The 19,315-nt window shown below is 44.8% G+C and overlaps 1 protein-coding gene across 5 annotated transcripts in view; it reads right to left on the bottom strand.

The window, feature by feature from the left end:
• The window catches only part of NFASC (neurofascin), a 146,795-nt gene that overhangs the window by 90,069 nt on the left and 37,411 nt on the right, over positions 1 to 19,315 (bottom strand). For all 5 annotated transcript variants that reach the window (XM_066600152.1, XM_066600153.1, XM_066600154.1 and 2 more), the window contains exon 2: positions 9,917 to 9,957. The gene's annotated coding sequence lies outside the window, so the exon portion shown is untranslated. The remainder of the gene's footprint in view (positions 1 to 9,916; positions 9,958 to 19,315) is intronic.

Raw genomic sequence — 19,315 nt, 5'->3', positions numbered from 1 at the left:
AATATAGCATGAAAAAAAGGCAAGCTCTAACGTGTGAAAAAAAGGCAAGTGTGCAGGAGCCCATATGGCATGAAAAAAAGCAAGCTATAACGCGTGAAAAAAAGGCAAGTGGGTAGGAGCCCTTAAAATAAGGCAAATACAACTTCAGATGAACTGCAGCACATAACAAATTATAGTCATTGTTTATTTAACAAAAACTAGGCCAAAATGCAGAAGCAGTGTATGAAAAATTAAATACACCTTTAGGGCTTATTCACACGTCCGTATATCGGCCGGGTTTTCACGCCCAACCGATATATGGTGTCCCTTTCTGCAGGGGGAAGGAGGCGGGTTGGGTGGGAGCAGTGCACTGAGCTCCCGTCCCCTCTCCGCCATTATTTGCAATGGGGGGGACTTAGCTCCGCCCTGTCCTGCTTCTCCCATTGCAAACAGTGGCGAGGGGTGGAGAGAGGGGGCGGCAGCTCAGTGCACTGCTCCCACCCAACCCGCCTCCTCCACCTGCAGAAAGGGACACTGTATATCGGTCGGGCGTGAAAATCCGGCTGATATACGGACGTGTGAATAAGCCCTTAGGCTCAATGCCTACGGATGGATTATCGCTGTGGAATTCGCGGTCAGACACCCGCCGCAAATTCCGCTGCAATGTCCGTCCATAGACATACTGTGCTAAACTATATTCCCCTGTCCACGAGCGGAAATCAACTGCAATTTTCCGCTCTTGGGGGAGAATCGCAGCATGTTCTATTCTGTTCTATTCATTTCAGTCAATGGAAGTCGTCCATCCCACGTTATGGGCACTGCGGAAGTATCGCAGGAATCCACAACACAGCCCAGCACCGCCACGTCATGCTCTGCACTGCGCTGGCGAGACACTCGCGGTGGATCCGGAGAGGTGAGTATAGGGTCTCTGGGGGGCGCCGTCTGATTCCGCTGCAATATTTTGCAGGTGGAATCCGACCTGGCCGTGGGCATGAGGCCTTACTCCTTCCATAGGAATTAGTAGTAGCCAGGTGCTGCTAATCAAATGCCCTTGATTAAATGATCAACAACAAGTGTGACTACCTCTATAAAAGTAAAAGTTTTGGCAGTTTGCTTGTCTGGAGCTTTCAGGCATGAGAAGCAACTGTTGCTGTCCAACAATGTGGGAAAAGTTACAAGGCCATTTTCAAACTATTTGGAGTCAATCATTCTACAGTCAGAAAGATTATTCATAAGTGGAAAATATTCAAGACAGTAGGCCTCCCTCACACAGGGCGTTTTGTACAGCGTTTAGCTCTGCCTTTTCAGCCCAGTGCTAAACGCTGTACAACACTCCCATTCATTTCAATGGGGCTGCTCACACAGGGCTGAAAACGCAGCGACTTCCAATGCTGCGCTTTGACAGTGATGCATGTTCTATTTTGGGGTGTTTTCAGCCCTGCGTCACCCATTAAAATGAATGGGCAGCGGTTTCAGCACTGCTGAAAATGCTGCAACACTTGGTGCCGCGTTTTTGGCAGCATTAACCGCTCGACGATTTTGGGGTGAGGGCTTGCAATAGAAGCCCTACCCTGAAAATCAGTCCCAGCTAGTTAGAGGAAAAAAAGAAAGCAATACTCACCTAGCCGCTGCCGTCTGGGTCGCGGCCGCTGGTCTCTGCCGCTCATCCGGGCTTCTCCAACACTCCCAAGTCTATTGGCGTAGGCCAGGTTTGAGAACCCCACCTCCAGCAATAGAGTGCTGCGATTGGTTGTCGGCGTGCTCGATGCCCAATCACAGCCCTTCATTGACTGTCTCAGCCAATCAGCGCCGGCAAGCTCTGATTGGCTGAGACAGTCAATGAAGGGCTGTGATTGGGCTTCGAGCCAGCGCCAACAACCAATTACAGCACTCTATTGCTGGAGGCGGGTTCTCAAACCTGGCCTCCGGCAATAGACTTGGGAGTGCAGAGGAAGCCCGGATGAGCGGCAGAGACCAGCGGCCGCGACCCGGACTGCAGCGGCTAGGTGAGTACTACTTTTTTTTTTCTTTTCAGCATCCTTGGCTGTGTTTTCAGTTGAGCTGAAAACGTAGCAAAAACGCTGGCATAAAGTATGCCAGCGCTGCTTAAACGGTGGCGGAATCTGCAGTAAATGCAGCGTTGAAAAACGCTGCGTTTCTGCAAACGCCCTGTGTGAGGGAGGCCTTAGGTCAGACTGTGCAATGCTCAGAAAAACTGCAAAAAACAACCAAGAGCTACATTTCAGATTCAAAAGGTTCAGTTAGCATGTTACATGTTCAAGCCCGTGACAGTACAATTAGAAAAAGACAAACAATTAATGGCTTGTTTTGAAGGGTGCCAGGAGAAAGTCTCTTTTTTCTAAACATGGCAGCATAACTAAGGTTTGCAAAGTTGCAGCTCAACAAATCACAAGACTTCTGGAACAATATCCTTTAAACAGACGAGACCAAAGTGGAGATGTTTGGCCATAAAGTGGAGATATTTGGCCATAAAGTGGAGATGTTTGGTGAAAACCAAACACAGCATACCAACTCTCAAGCACCGTGGTGAAAGGGTGATGATATAAGCTTGTTTTGCCGTCACAAGACCTGGGCACATCGCAGTCACTGACTTGACCATAAACCCCTCTGTATGCTAGAAAATATTCTAGATTCAAATGTGAGGTCATCTCACCAAAAGCAAAAGCTTGCCCAAAACTGAGTTCTGCAATAGGACAATGATCCCAAGCACACCAGCAAATCTACATTTGAATGTCTGAAAAATAATAGAATCAAGGTGTTGCAATGGTCCAGTCAAAGTCCAGACCTCAATTCAGTTGAAAAGCTAAGGCAGGACCTTAAGAGAGCTGTACATAAATGATTGCCCACAAAATGTAATAAATTGAAGCAAAGCTGACAAGGAAAGTGAGCCAAAATTCATCCAGTAATATATGAAACTGACCCAGAGTTATCCAAAAAAACGATTACTTCATTGCTGCTATAGGAGATTCTCTACAAACTACTAATTCATGAGGTTATCAAATTTTTCACACACAGCTTCTGCAATTTTTGCCTAGTTACGCTATGGTGTAGTAATTTCTCATATGTTGTTTTACATCTGTGGTTGCATTTACCTAATTCTATGATCTTCTAAGGATCAAATTCTTTATTATGTCCTGATATGTAAAACCATAGATTTCAGAGGGTGTACTTAGTTATTTCTCATGAATGTATGTCCTTGGGGTATAAGTATGCAAATAATGCTAAGAGCAAGCACAAAACCATTTCAGCCCAGCAGGGTATATACAGGTTACAGATATAATCATGTCATAACATTAAGGGTGTAAAAGCAACCAACCCAAGAAGACAAATATAACAAATAAAAATAGTAGATCATATTCACCAACTAAGGGACTGCCCACAATGCCTAAAATAAACTGTCCCTCGGCTTTTCCTCTGCACCAGGCCCACTTATCCCCATTCTTAACAATCTTTTTCCCTAGGGGATGCAGCGCTGAATTATTTTTGGTTTTTCTGGGTCTGAGGTTCCCTCTATCAAACATTTCACCCTATCAGGTACCTTACAACTGTGGTCTTCCTTCCCTGGGCTTTGCCTGTTGGGGACTGGTATCTCTATGTCCAACTAACGAACTTTATCAGGTCTATGCTCCCAGGTCAGTTATTCTATAAAAAACTTACCATGTTTGAACACTCAGTCGTCCCCTCCCTCCCATCTAGTGACGCTGCTCTGCAGGTTGCACCTAGGGACAGTGGAACCTAAAGTCCCAGCTCCATATGACTCTGCCTAGGTAGATGAGCTCCAAAAGTAATTCTCTACAAAGGGATGGCACAAGCCTTTACCTCAAGCACTTAGGAGGGAGTTGTCGTTTTTCTGGGTCGTTCTACCCACCATGTTAGGAGATGTTGGGACCAGTGGATGAATAAAGGTGACTGGGCTCAGGACACCCTCGGCTGACCACCAGCTGAGGATTGTCTAATCGCCTGACAAGCCTGAGCAGCTCCAAAGGCTTTGTTGGATGCCATCCACAGACAGGTGGCACTATTGTTACAGGCACCTGTGTCTGTCATTTCAAGGTACTTGGCTGAAGGACATTTGGTCAAACAGCAGACATTATGTGTACAGCCTCTGACAACCTCCATAGCTTCCGTTTGCAGCGGTGTCATGAACGACGAAACTGGACGCTGCAGAGTGAAACCAGGTTGTCTTCGGCAACTATTGCAGGTTTAGTTTGGGCGCTGACGACGGCTGTGTTCATGTCTGGAGACCTTGGGGTGAACACCTTAATCCTGCCTGTGCTGTGGAGCGGCACACTGCCCCCCACCAGTGTGATGGCCTGGGAGGCCATCACATACGGCAGTCGGTCATCCCTAATAGTGGTACAAGGGACAATGACAGCTCAGTGATATGTTCAGGACATCCTACAGCCACATGTGTTCCTCTCATGGCGGCTTCCAAGAGGCATTTTCTAGCAGGATAATACTCAGCCACACAGCCTGGGGGGGGTCACAGGAAGGCCTCCACAACATTGTCACACTTCCGTGGCTGCCCGGTCGCCATATTTATTGCCAATAGAACCTGTATGGGACCATCTAGGATGCCAACTTTGACAGCCTAGAGTTTGCACGATCTAGAGGCTCAATTACAGCATATGTGGACTGATGTGCCGCAGGATACCATACAGAACTTGTATGCCTCCATGCCCGTCTGTATCACATCTAGTATCCAAGCTAGAGGCCGTACAACAGGGTACTACAGCCTCCATGCCCACCTGTATCACATTTTGTATCCAAGGTAGAGGTGGTACAACAGGGCACTAGAGCCTCCATGTCCGCCCGTATCACATCTTTTATCCAAGCTAGAGGCGGTAGAACAGGGTACTAGAGCCTACATACCCGCCTGCATCACATCTTGTATCCAAGCTAGAGGTGGTACAACAGGGTACTAGAGCCTCCACCCCCACCTGTATCACATCTTGTATCCAAGCTAGAGGCAGTGCAGCAGGGTACTAGAGCCTCCATGCCCGCCCGTATCACATCTTGCATCCAAGCTAGAGGCGGTACAACAGGGTACAAGAGCCACCATACCTGCCTGTATCCTATCTTGTATCCAAGCTAGAGGCAGTACAACAAGGTACTAGAGCCTCCATGCCCATACGTATCACATCTTGTATCTAAACTAGAGGTGGTACAACAGGGTACTAGAGCTTCCATGCCCACCCGTATCACATCTTGTATCCAAGCTAGAGGCGGTACAACACGGTACTAGAGCCTCCATGTCCGTCCGTATCACATCTTGTATCCAAGCTAGAGGCGGTACAACAGGGTACTAGAGGCTTCATGCCCACCTGTGTCACATCTTGTATCCAAGCTAGAGGCGGTACAACAGGGTGCTAGAGCCTTCATGCCCACCCGTATCACATCTTTTATCCAAGCTATGGCGGTACAACAGGGTACTAGAGCCTCCATGCCCATCCGTATTACATCTTGTATCCAAGCTAGAGGAGGTACAACAGGGTACTAGAGCCTCCATGCCCCCCTGTATCACATATTGTATTCAAGCTAGAGACAGTACAACAGGATACTAGAGCCTCCATGACCTCCTGTATCACATCTTGTATCCAAGCTAGAGGCAGTGCAACAGGGTACTAGAGCCTCCATGCTCACCCGTATCACATCTTGTATCCAAGATAGAGGCAGTACAACAGGGTACCAAAGCCTCCATGCCCATACGTATCACATCTTGTATCTAAACTAGAGCTGGTAGAACAGGGTACTAGAGCTTCCATGCCCACCCGTATCACATCTTGTATCCAAGCTAGAGGCGGTACAACAGGGTACTAGAGGCTTCATGCCCACCTGTGTCACATCTTGTATCCAAGCTAGAGGCGGTACAACGGGGTGCTAGAGCCTTCATGCCCCTCCGTATCACATCTTGTATCCAAGCTAGAGGCGATACAACAGGGTACTAGAGCCTCCATGGCCATCCGTATTACATCTTGTATCCAAGCTAGAGGCGGCACAACAGGGTAATAGAGCCTCCATGCCTGCTTGTATCACATCTTGTATCCAAGCTAGAGGCAGCCTAACAGGGTACTAGAGCCTCCCTACAAGGGTTCAGTTCTCCACAATAAATGATCCTTTTGCTCTGATACTGTAATCAGTTACTTATATCAATGTTACAATCACACAGAGAAAGTGTCATTTGATTCCTACAACTCCTTCTAGGGATGGGATAGTTCTAATCTTGAGTATATATCACAACATGATTCCGGCCTATTTCAGACAAACACGACTTTGCATGTTAGGAAGGGAGGTGAAATTGTGCATTAAGAGTCCATTACAATATCATAGATTCCCCCGCTCTCATTTGCACAAGTTCCAGCCTCCGGCTTTGCTCTGTGCCCATCTGCTTGACAAGCCAGCTGCCGCATGTCACAGCACTTCCCCCACCTCTGTGGCCAGAGCTATTGTGATATTACCCCGGAAGTTCATGCGACCGAAGCCCCACATGCAAGATGTCAGGTATTGTATGACACTAACTGACAACATCTCTAGCGGAGAAGTCAAAATCCTTTATGTATTCTCAGATGTCACGCAGGTATCACCAGGTGCTTCAGAAAAAACACAACACCTTCCAGACGTGACATAAAGGAGTTCATTCACGAGAGATCTACAGATTAGTGCTGGTCCATCTCACCGCATCATACTATTAGCTTTACCTAGCAGTTATAATATTAGTAAACCTTTTGGAAGCGGGCAGCAGTGGACTGTGCGAAGAGTTTCGGGCACGTCCTCCTATGTATGTCCGCCTCAGCTGCCGCCATCCTGTAACGTCTGCTGTAGAGGAACAGTTCACTCTCATCATGAGAAACATCTAAGGTGCCTGCATGAACCTTAACAATAATGCATCATTGGGTGGTTCCACATCTGCACTCGGGGTTCCACTTCCATGTTCCGTTTGGGGATCAGGAAAGGGGAATCCCCACGGCCGAACAGTTTCGTCTCTAGATGACACCGAACAGCGCCGGGCGGATGCCATTGACTATAATGCAGTCCACCTTTCCATCCAGCTGCCTGGCTTTTGGAAGGAAGAAGGAGCATTTCTTACTGGGGGTTGTCCCACTTTTCTGATGGAGGCCACCAGTTTTTGGCTTCTCACCCTCCCAGGAAACAGCTCATTTTGCTAAGGAAAGTTTCTGCCAGCTATATAATTGCATACACAGATGCGGCCATACAGATGAATAGCTGTCCATGCTAGGGGTTATTCCCTGCACATAATTAACCTCTGTGCGGAGAAGATGGGGCAGGTAATATCTTTTCCCGGCCAAAATCACAGCACGCTCTATTTTGCAGGGAACTCCGCGCAATGGAGGCCATCTGAACTGCAGCCCATCCACAATTGAAATTGCGGATATGTCACAGGTACCTGTGTCATCGCCTAGCGATGGCGCAGGAAACACAAATATTTAAAAAAAACAACCTGTACTGTAGAGGACCGACGGCGAGGGTCCACAGTCATCCGCAGCACAGGAAAAGAAGGTACGTGGGGTCGTCGGCCGGGGTCCCGGCTGGATTCTGCTGCGGGCTCCCATATGTGCAATACGAATCGTTTGTGTGAGCCCGGCATAAGTCATCCATAGGCTCCAGTATGGGGTTGTCTCCAACCTGACTATTTCCAGTAAAAGCCTTGCACGATGTACAAAATGCTTTCATGCTTTTATGTGGTCTATTTAAAAATGTTACAAGTAAGCACAAACGACCAAACGCGAGCCGCGCAAATCACTGCTGGCAGCAGGTTTGTTTTAATGAGTAATGTTGATCCTCAGAGCCATTTGCAAATTGTTTTCTGGGTAAGGCCTCATTCACGTGGCAGTATTGTCAGCATGGTGTCCACGGCCGCATGAGTAAGGCTGGGCTCACACAAGGGGATTGGAATTGTGCTTTACGTTCCCTACTGTCCTCTATGAGTGCGTGCAAAACGCTGTACATAACTAATTACATTGTGTATGTACAGAGTGTAAACGCAACGTCACTAAGTGACAGAGAAGAAAAAATTTTAAAAAAAGGAAACCAGGAAGCCCGTGCAGGACAGCGTGCGCGGGATACACTGTCAGACGCAGGCAAAAAATGCTGTAAAATGCTGCACTTTATATGCAGCGCTTTACCACACATGTCCGTGAGCCCCGCCTAAACCACTACACTTGGCTGCCATGGATCCCCACAAAACTAAAGCAATTCAGACATCCAAAGCGACTGACCATAACAAAAAAACAGTTTTTCAATGAATTGTTATATATGAAATCTACGGTAAGTGTTATTATCTGCAGATATGTGACATATCAGATGAAGGCTACCTCCCCCGGACCGATAGTACGATGCATCTGAGTTTCTCAGCACATGAACCCCATCCCCTGTCCTTGTGCTGTGATGTGCGGGACAGCATACACTCATTTGTACATATTTTGGAGAATCAGATAAAATGGGACGTACTACAATTTTTTTTTACTTTGATTATTCATCTTTTTTTTCACAGATTTATTTATTGCAACTTTTTAAAGCCCATTTTAAATGCTTTATTACCACATTAAATGACCTTTATGTTTAAACCATTTCTACTGAATTATGCATATTTACCAAACTTTAGCTTATACTGATAACTTAAAGGGGTTTCCCAAGGCAACACTGGGATACACCGGGCTCGGAGCAGACGCTGTTCCCTCCACTTGTGTAGTGGCCACAACTTGTGATTGCAGGCTGTGGTCTCACTGAAATCAATGGGAGCTGAACTTGTCATTACAATAATAATCTTTATTTGTATAGTGCCAACTTATTTAGCAGCGCATTACAAGCACCGGTCACTACACAGAGGTTGGAGCAGCGGCTTCTGATCCGACCCCGGTGTACCCCAGCACTGACTGCGGGCGCTGCCTGGAAACCCCCTTTCCAGGTATTCTCTATTGATGCCCATGTCTGATTTGTAGAGGTGGTGAAAACGAAACCACTGAAATCCCATAGATAACTGGTTTCCTTTTGCCCTGTTTTACGGCAGTTATTATCACGTAAGGGAACATAAGCACGCCTGAATCCACCCCAAGGCAGTATTTACAGGGGCAATATTACCCTGCCAGTTCTGTGTGTTGCGAGATGCAAAAGCTCACACAGAAATAGACTCCATTATTTTCAGTGGGTGTATTTACATGTCCAATTTTTGGGCGATATTGCCAATTATTGCATCACACTCGCATACTTTAGGCTAGTGCCATGCGATTGTTATCATTACATATACTGGAGCAACATGTGTTTTTTTCATGCACGTGAAACGCACATGTACAGTGATGCAATGCGTTTTTTTTTCTTCACAAAACGCATCACACTTGCATGTTTTCAAGCGTGATATCGGCCCAAGTTTCCCGGACTGATATCACACTCACCCACGGCGCTGTTCAGAGACGGAGCTGTTCAGCCGCGGGGATTCCCCTGAAAGCAGAATCCCCAGTGCAGATGTGAAAACAAACTAATCTCTGCAGCAATCACACGGATGGAAGGTAACACAGCACTCGTACACACTGAATATCTGCAGAAAAACGCACAACTGTTGTAAATACTAACTGCATAAAAAATGGAGGTTCGCTGTGACGTGGCAGATGGGCACACACGGATGTGATCAAATGATGCGGTAAGAACCTTACACTGTTTAGACGGTTGGCATAAACAACAGTAGGGCATTCTGGTGCAGCTACGCGGGTGCTTGCTATGTATTGTGCTGCGGACTATTGTTTTTTGTACAGAATGTAAATTTAGATTTTTAGCGAAAGGGATATTACATTTCCCAGAAAGTTCCCCACAACTTCCCCCACTCACTCATACAACATGCACTATCAATATACTATAAGGAGTTGTGGGAAAGCCTTATAATGATAGCAAGCTGTCACCTTACCTTACAAGTGTCCCACTTCCGTCTATAGTTTCCGTTTTAATCTGCAAGAGAAGATATTGTTGTTTATTAAGTGTCATACTTTCTACCAATTTTTCCTCAAGTGGTTGTCTCATAAAGGCGTATTGTGGCACACAAGGTAGAGCTATCTTCTGGGTATACCATGGTATGTTTTCATGCCATAAGTATGCAGTCAAGAGGATGAGCTGTGATCTCCGTTATTATAACTGTGTGACAGGGGCTGTGTGATCAGCATCACTAGTATCTTACTTCGGGGGGAAGGGGGGGCATTCTGGCTATATCTTACTACAGGGGGACATTATAGCTGTATCTTACCACAGGGGGACATTCTGGCTATATCTTACTACAGGGGGACATTCTGGCTATATCTTACTACAGGGGGATATTATAGCTATATCTTACTACAGGGGACATTATGGCTATATCTTACTACAGGGGGATATTATGGCTATATCTTACTACAGGGGGACATTATGGCTATATCTTACTACAAGGTGACAGTACGGCGATAGATATCTAAAGGGGGACATTATGGCTATATCTTACTACAGAGGGACAGTACTACTATATATTACTGCAGGAGGACATTATGGCTATATCTTACTACAGAGGGACAGTAGGGCTATATATTACTACAGGGGGACATTATGGCTATATCTTACTACAGAGGGACAGTACGGCTATATATTACTGCTGGGGGACATTATGGCTATATCTTACTACAGAGGGACAGTACGGCTATATATTACAAAAGGGGGACATTATGGCTATATCTTACTACAGAGGGACAGTAGGGTTATATCTTACTACAGAGGGACAGTATGGCTATATATTACTAGAGAGAGACAGTAAAGCTATATATTACTACAGTGAGATATTATGGCTTTTTAATACTATATGGGAACAAAATGACTACTTATTTACTGCAGGTGGACAGTATGGCTCTTTATTCACTACAAAGGGAAAGTACGACTATATCTTACTACAGAGGGGACATTATGGCTATATCTTACTACAGGGGAACATTATGGCTATATATTACTACAAGGTGACAGTATGGTTATATACTACTATAGAGGGACAGTATGGCTATATATTACTACAAGGTGACAGTATGGTTATATACTACTATAGAGGGACAGTATGGCTATATATTACTACAAGGTGACAGTATGGTTATATACTACTATAGGGGGACAGTATGGCTTATTTTTCATTACTCAGGGGATGCTGTGAGTTGCACTGGTATACAGCATTTAGGGGAAACCATGTGTGGCATTAATAAAAGCTCATTCTAACATAGCGATTATGGATATGAAAAAGCAAAGAGCCAAAGACATCTGTGTGGCAACTTCTGAAGAGACAAATCGTATCCTAGAGAAGCTGTCATGTCAGTCTGGACTGGACGGAGAAGAAAACCACAATGTTAATTAGAAATGATGTCACATGTGAGTCACAGTGTTGTTGTTTATTCTGCCACTGGCTGCCTTTGATCACTCATGTAGTCACTGTATGATCTGTAGAGTGATGATGAGTTGTAGCACTCTTATTTCTGAACTGACATCTCAGGGAAAGGGAAAGGGAAATTTTCTACGGAATACATTATATCAAAAAGATATTCCTGGACTCTTGGGCCACTCTCACACATCCATTTTTTTCCGCGATTACCACGGCATTCAAAACACCGCAGTAATTGAGGTATAACACTCCCATTGATTACAATGTGGCCTCGCACACATGTGCTCGAACGCGGCATTTTTGAGCACCGTCTGCTCTATTTTGCAGCGTTTAGCACACCTCATCACCCGTCACAATGATGGAGTGTGCTAAAGCCCGTTGGCGGAAGCAGTAACCCACATCCGAAAACTTGTTTTTTTTGGCGACGCTATGTGTGAGAGTGGCCTTATTAATCCAATCCACAGTTTATGCATGAGAGCTACAGACTAAAACAATGTGTATGCAAGTAAATCTCTACAAACATTAAGTAAAATAATAACAGTTTCTCAAATCTATCATATTTTTGCTGACCAAAAAAGGAAACTGAAATTTCCAACTATTGGGTCACCTGCTTGCTGATCTTGGTCAGATACAAAATAAAAATATAACTTTTTTTTATATGCCTTTTTAAGGTTTAGTTATGGACTCCATAAAGGTCCATGGCCAACTGAAATCTACACAGCAGAAGTTACTGTACAATCAGGTAAACCAAAGAGAAGAGAAGACAGCTATTCTTGTAGGTAATAGATATGCCTCCTATCTGACTAGAAGTCATGACAAAGTAAACTTGTGAGGACATAAATAATACATGGTGCATTTCTATTCTGTTATATACAAGTAGCACTAAACACTGGAAAATAACAGATGCTTCACATATACAGCATGTACGTGTCGGATAAAATAAAACCAACAAAACATAAGAACGGTATAGAGATAGCAGTAGGGACTCAGTGATTGCATTTAAAAAGTAAATGTCATTGCAGAAGACCTTCCAGAGAAAGTTATCGCGTATACATGAGGAATAACCCCATTTATGCCCATTATATAACTTGTTTCCTGAACTTTTCATCAGATTTCCCCTCATCAGGCTCCATCCATAATTCTCAGTTTTCTATGAGCTGGTGGGTAGAGACTAGCTGCCATGATGTAACATGCACACAGAAGAGTAAATCCTGCTCCCCTTTCTCTATCTTTTATATTCAAAGAAGCAGCAGCATGGAGGATTCCATTTCTCAGGTGAGATAAAACACTTACTATTGGCTGTTGCAGCAGCTCTTGTCTAACAAGATGGATTACAGCAGTTTTTCAGAATGAGGGAACAGTTTAAGGCCAGTTTCACATCTGTGTTGGAACCTCCGGTCAAAGGTTCCGTCTGAGATTCGACTCAAAATAACATTAGAAAAAGCCAGGCAGGGGTCCACATGGCACTGTTTGGTTCTGTCCTAAGAGAGAGACATTTGGCAGCAAGGATTCCCTTTCCTCCTACCCAAAAGGTAGATCATCAAGCGGAACCTCGATGCAGCGGAAGTCTCCGCACCGAACTCTGTGTAGTGGCCGGCGCTTGTAACTGCAGGCACAGCTCACGTTGATTTTAATGAGAGCGATGCTCACAGTTAAACAAAATCACAGTGGTATTTCAAATCTATATAGTCAGGGGAACGCCCTTCACAGATATAGATTAAAACTAATAACTTTTATTAACAACTAATTAAAATTAGGGCCACATACATCATAAAACAAAACAAACGTGGACTAACAACATAGATCATGCTCAATAACCCAGTGACCGGGTGGTGTGAGGGTATCAATTCCCCTCCAGTAGCCAGTCAGGTTAGACCCTATTAACAATATTAGGGGACTGGGTCACTAGTCTGTAGCGGCACGTCACGTTACGTGGAATAGTCAAAAAGTGTCAGACTTCCATTCTTAGGTAATAGAATAACTCAAATATTTCTATTCATGGTTCAGGAATGGAAGCTGGCTGACTGTTCGTGTCGCCGCTTAGATGTTTCTATACACCTTTGCACAGTAGGGATTTATGTAACTGGTCAGATGTTTTTTATATGTTTCACCATTAAAGGTAAGTAGTCGCTCAGGTGTTTTTACGTGTTTCAACGTTAGAAGTGGGGTAATTGCTCGACGCGTTTCTCCGTCCCTGTCTGGGGCGGTTCCTCAGGAGCGGGGCCGATAATCGCCCAGAAATATGCGTGATTATCCCTATTTGTCCTATCACGGTGATTCAGAACCTTGTTGATAGTCCTTTAGAAAATTAAACTTTGTCATTGATTCAGACAGAATCCTCCTATGACTCCTCTACCTGTACTGACTCAGGACCTTGGTGTAATAGGTCCCTGTGCTAGATGAATTAGCACAGAGTCTAGCTTTACCCTAGATATATTTATCGAAGGCCACACCGAGTCGCTCCGAGACACCGGTGGGGTATATTAGTCTCAAAGCGGGTAGGTGGGAGTTAGAAATCCCGATACCTCCCAACAGGAGGGATGTCAGGAGGTAGAGATTTATCTCCTAAAGCGCATTGTATATCATGCCCATATATGGCGAGAGGCTATTCCAGATGGACCGTACGGTCCAAGCACAATAGCTCTGGAGTCGTCTCCTGTTGTTAAGTAAGGACAGGAAAAGCCTATAGAGGATAATCAGGCTCTTGGTCCATAGAAGATCCCTATTGCGGGAATGGATCAAGTGTCACAATGCGCTTATGTGGGCTAGCAGCAATACCCAGGTTGCAAGGCAATGCTGCGTTGCCCCACTAGCTAGGGGAGGTATAGTGCAGGTAGAGGATAGGAGAAAAAGTGTAGCGCCTGCGGCTCTGATGGTGAGCGGCTGGCAATTTTAATTAGTTGTTAATAAAAGTTATTAGTTTTAATCTATATCTGTGAAGGGCGGTGCTCACAGTTACAAGCACCTGACACTATATGGGAGGTTGGTGTGGAGGTTTCCGCTCCAAATACACAGAGGTCGTAGTGGAAGCCTCTGTGCCGACCTCCGAATAGTGGCCGGTGCTTGTACGGATTTGATTTGCGGAATTCGCACAGGTCACGACGATCCGCAGTTCAAGCAGCCCATAGAGAAGCACGGGGCATCCGCAATTAATTTAAGGCTTGCGGATTTGATTTGATTTGCAGATGGCACGCGCGGAAAAGAAATCGCAGCATGCTCCATTTTACCGCAGATGAAGTGCGGATGGGCTCCATTCATCTCTATGGCAGCAAGTGACCCACAGTGCATCTGCAAATACATTTGTGGATTCACTGCGCATTTGAAGGTTAAGATCAATTAGGAAGGTAGGGAAAGGGCTGGGAGGCAGGGTTGTGGATTTCTTCTGTGTGGATGATGCACTGTGCAGAAAAAGCAAAGAATCTGCTATCTCCCGCAGGCTTTTAAAATTAAATCCATAATCATTTGCAGTGCATCCGCTGTGGAAATCCGCATGTGCTGTGGACATTAGGCCTTAAAGGGAATCTATCATAGCCTTTGAGCCCCATCAACTATGTCATGGGGCTAAAAAGACAGGGAACAAGAAGTTCGGTGAGCTGTGTTTCATAGTCACCGGGTGCCCTGTTCCAACAATGTGTCCCCACGAAGTTGCCACATATACACAGTGTGACTCTTTTTAACCCGCTCTGTGCGTTCGCTCTCCCATTCATCTCAAATAATTAATGCTATATAGGTGTGTAGTACTTTTTGGCACCCACGACCATATTGCAAACCTGCGATGAACCATTGAAAAAGCTTGAGAATACCAAAAGAATATCTACATGTGCTTAATCAACTACACTAAGGCCTTTGACTGTGTTGACCATGACAAGCTGTGGAAGGCCCTGCAAGAGCTGGGCTTATTGGCACATCTAGTCAAGCTGATAAAATCACTTTATACCAATCAAGAAGCCACTGTGAGAACACAGACTGGTTTGGGATCAATAAAGGTGTCCGACAGTACTGCATCCTCTCACGCTTCTTGATTAACCTATATGTGGAAGTCATCATGCAGAAAATGGACCTAGACACATTAGAAATCGTGGTGGCAGAAACATCAACAATCTCCGTTACGCAGAAGACACAACTCTGCTTACAGAAACAGAAGCCGGTCTGAAACAGCTGATGTGTAAGAGTAAAACTGAAAAAATGGGCCTCTACCTGAATTTAAAAAAGACTAAAATTTTGACAACTGCAAAAAATGACCGAATTCAAATAAAAATTGACAAGGAGGCTATAAAATGCGTGCGAAACTTCATCTTCCGTGGCCCAAAAACTGACCAGGCTGGAGAATCTATGCCAGAGATAAAATGTAGGATAGCATTGGGGCAAAGTGCGATGCTAAACATGGACAATTCTGGAAAAGTAGGGATATTGTTATAGCAACTAAACGCAGAATAGTGCAAACAGTTTGCCTATAGCCATGTATGGATGTGAAAGCTGGACTGCGAAAAAAGCCGATAGAAGGAGGATTGATGCGTTGGAGCTGTGGTGCTGGTGAAAGCTGTTACATATGCCCTGGATGGCGAGAATAACAAACAGAGAAGTCCTGAATCGTGTAAGACCCAATATATCACTGTCGGGAAAGATGACCAGGCACAGGCTCACATATTTTGGCCATGTAATGCGAGCAGAGTCACTAAAGAAATCTATAATACTCAGACAGATCAGTGGCAAAAGAAGACCTGGCACCAAAGAACATGATGGCTGATACTGTCAAAGCTGATACTGGCATGGATATCGGACAACTGAAAGAAGCAGTGCAAAACCGAAAAACATGGATGGAGGGAGCCTTTAGGATCGCCGAGGGGCGTGAACGACTAAACAGCTAACAAGAACTGTCCAAAATTTAGTAACAGTGGCACCAATCTCTCTCATCATTGGCCAGCATATGAACAGATTTGAAATGCGTATTCTGCATGTGATGTGCATGTGTATAATACACGGTACATCGCAGCAATTCAAATACATGCATTTTTGCTGTTCCACTCACACTAAAGTTTAGTTTTCAATTATTTTCAATGGTTTCATACTCATTTGCGATTTTTTCTTCGGAAGTCTCGCAGCGCAAAGAAAAAAATCTGTAATATCACACAGTGTCTTCAATGGGGCCGGCGGCAGCAGCTTCGGCCCGATTGAAAAGATAGGGCATATATTGCAGTCTTCTGCTACAGCTGTGATAGCTATGGCAGAGGATTCCTTCATCTTAATGGGGGCCACGGGAATCAAGGAATCCTCTGTCACAGCTGTGGCAGAAGTCCGTGATGCTATCCCATTGCTTTCAAAGGGGTCCGCATTGAAAGCAGTGGATTGCAGGCTACCCCCGCAGCGATGATTTTCAGGGAAGGGCTTGAAATATAAGCCCTTTCCTGAAAATCATGGCTAGCTGTAAAATAAAACTAAAAAAAAAATTATACTCACCTAGAAGAACCGTCCGACTCTTCTCTCCGCATGGCAGTCTTCTTTTGTGTTCTGGAGGCAGGGGATTGAAAAATCCCTGCCCCCTGGAAAGCGCTAGTGTCATTGGCTGAGCGCTCAGCCAATCACAGGCAGCGCTCAGTCATTGAATGACAGCTGAGCGCTTCCTGTAATTGGCTGAGTGCTTAGCCAATGACGCCAGCGCTTTCTGTGGGCAGTCCAAGCGGGTATGAAGGAATCCTCTGCCAAAGCTGTCATATATTCCCTATGTTTTCAATGGGTCTGGCGCTGCTGCCTGCAGCCCCACTGTAAACAATGAGTGATATCGCAGCGTTTTCTCTGAGCTGTGAGGCACTCGACCTCGTATCACTAGAAAAAAAAAACACTAGTGGGCAGGCACCCTTATAGTGTTTTAGACATATCTCTAAAAATGATACATTTTTCAGCACTATTGAGGAATCTGCCACATAGTGTTTTTTGTCTACCTGTCAGAACTGCATCCAAAAGTATCAATTCCGCCCAGCTATATAGTACGCTATATAGCATTCAATTGTCATTATTGGTGTTGTCCTGAGATGCACAAACCCTTTGAGGCTCCGTGTGAACAGCTGATTGCCGAGTCCCGCTCTCAGCCCCTCTGAAAACAGCTAATATCGCCAAAAGGAAGCCACGGCTGCTGCAGGGGAAATGTAGTATTACTGGTCGGCCATTTGCATTCTTGTAATAACTGTATATCCAATGTCTGCCAGAATGTAGTGTGGCTCTCCATCCGGGGGATCTTGATCCATCACATTATATGCCTAGTTGGCTCAACCCCTTTAATGTCTATACAGTATATTAGTGTTATATGAGCACTTTCACATCTTGGAACAATAAATCCCATTCTGAGGCCAAACTAGGGGTTGGCATTGTATACGAATATGAAGTCTGTAACTAAAATTAGGTAATTACATGTTCTTGAGAAAGGTGTCCAATGCCATACAGAAGATAGACACCAGTGGCAAACATCCTGCTGTAAATGAGCGAATCCAGTGATCTGAAGCTGTGATTTGCAGTATGGTAAGCAGCAGACGTGTCGGTGATGTTTATGGCTCCTGGGACACATTGCCCTCGCACTGGGTTTATTTTTACATTCTTATCCCTCAGGTTCTGTCAAATAAAAAGCATCTCCTAATCAGTTGGTTTTATAACCTAGAGTTAAAATGTTCTGGCATCCATCACCATGTATTATCATCACAAAGAACAAGCTCCCCTCCAGGAAAACACCTTAAATATATGTCATAACCTCAAATGTTACTTACAGACAATCTGCTCTTCTACCGAGGGGAGCGGGCACAGGTTACAATAGTACACTGCAGGCTTCCACATAACTCCTGGTGCCAGCGCATACTGCAAGGACTCCAATGGACAACCGTCTCCATCCTTTTAATATATATATATATATATATATATATATGACTGCAATTTATATGTAGAATTAAAAATCCCTGTTCTGAATAATTATTCAGTGGAATTAGGAATAATAGTTATGATACAAAGGCATCAGCTATTTTGAATACACGAAATCCCCAGGGCAGACCAACATGGTGGACCCTTTGTTGTCTCATTCTCTCTGCTTGCGCAGCTTGGCGCTCCTGTTCACTATTACATCCAGGGCGTACCAGGATTTCATGGGACTTAAGCTTGGAATTTGAAATCAAGATGCAGATGCTATGGTGATGATGAGTGAGTGTGAGGAATAGTGTGTAGTTGTGTATAATGCATATGCATAAGGGCAGAGTTATTTTGATAACAAAGCACACAACTACAGGCTAAGAGGTATATATACTGGATATGCACACACATATATATCTGGTGTTGTTCCCAATGCCCTTCTGAGCTGAGCTCCTTGATAGAACAGTTGTCTAAGATTCAAGATCCAGGCAGACCAACCTCTGAGCCTGAATTGGCTGCAGGAAAGCCTATGACTCAATGTGACACATGTGGATCTTTGAATGCCTGACGCTCTACAAAGTCAACAATACATTAAGGACCTACTTCAAAAACTCAATGAGACTGTGGAAGACAATACTGGAGGTCAACTCAAGACATCTAGCACAAGTGACCATTAAATGCGGCATATACCATGGTGATGCAGTCTCCGTTGCTGTTCTGCATAGGCTTGAATGCTCTCAGCCAGATAATCACAAGAGCTGTATGTGGATACAAGTTCAAGAGTGGAACTACCATCAGCCACCTCCTCTACATGGATGACATCAAGCTGTATGTTAATGGCCAATGAGACATTGACTCGCTGATCCATCTGACATGGATTTTCAGTGAGAGCACTGAGATGTCATGTAGACTGGAGAATTGTAGTCAGTTGGTAGTAAAGGGAGTCAAAGTTGTTAAGACTGATGGCATGGAAATGCCAGCAAGGCATCTAGCAGACATACAGATCAGCTATAAGTACCTTGGTATATCACAATC

This window comes from Eleutherodactylus coqui, chromosome 4 (assembly GCF_035609145.1).
Source record: "Eleutherodactylus coqui strain aEleCoq1 chromosome 4, aEleCoq1.hap1, whole genome shotgun sequence".
NCBI lineage: Eukaryota > Metazoa > Chordata > Amphibia > Anura > Eleutherodactylidae > Eleutherodactylus > Eleutherodactylus coqui.
The sequence above is the reverse complement of the archived record's forward strand: the minus strand, read 5'-3'. Positions and strand labels throughout refer to the sequence as shown.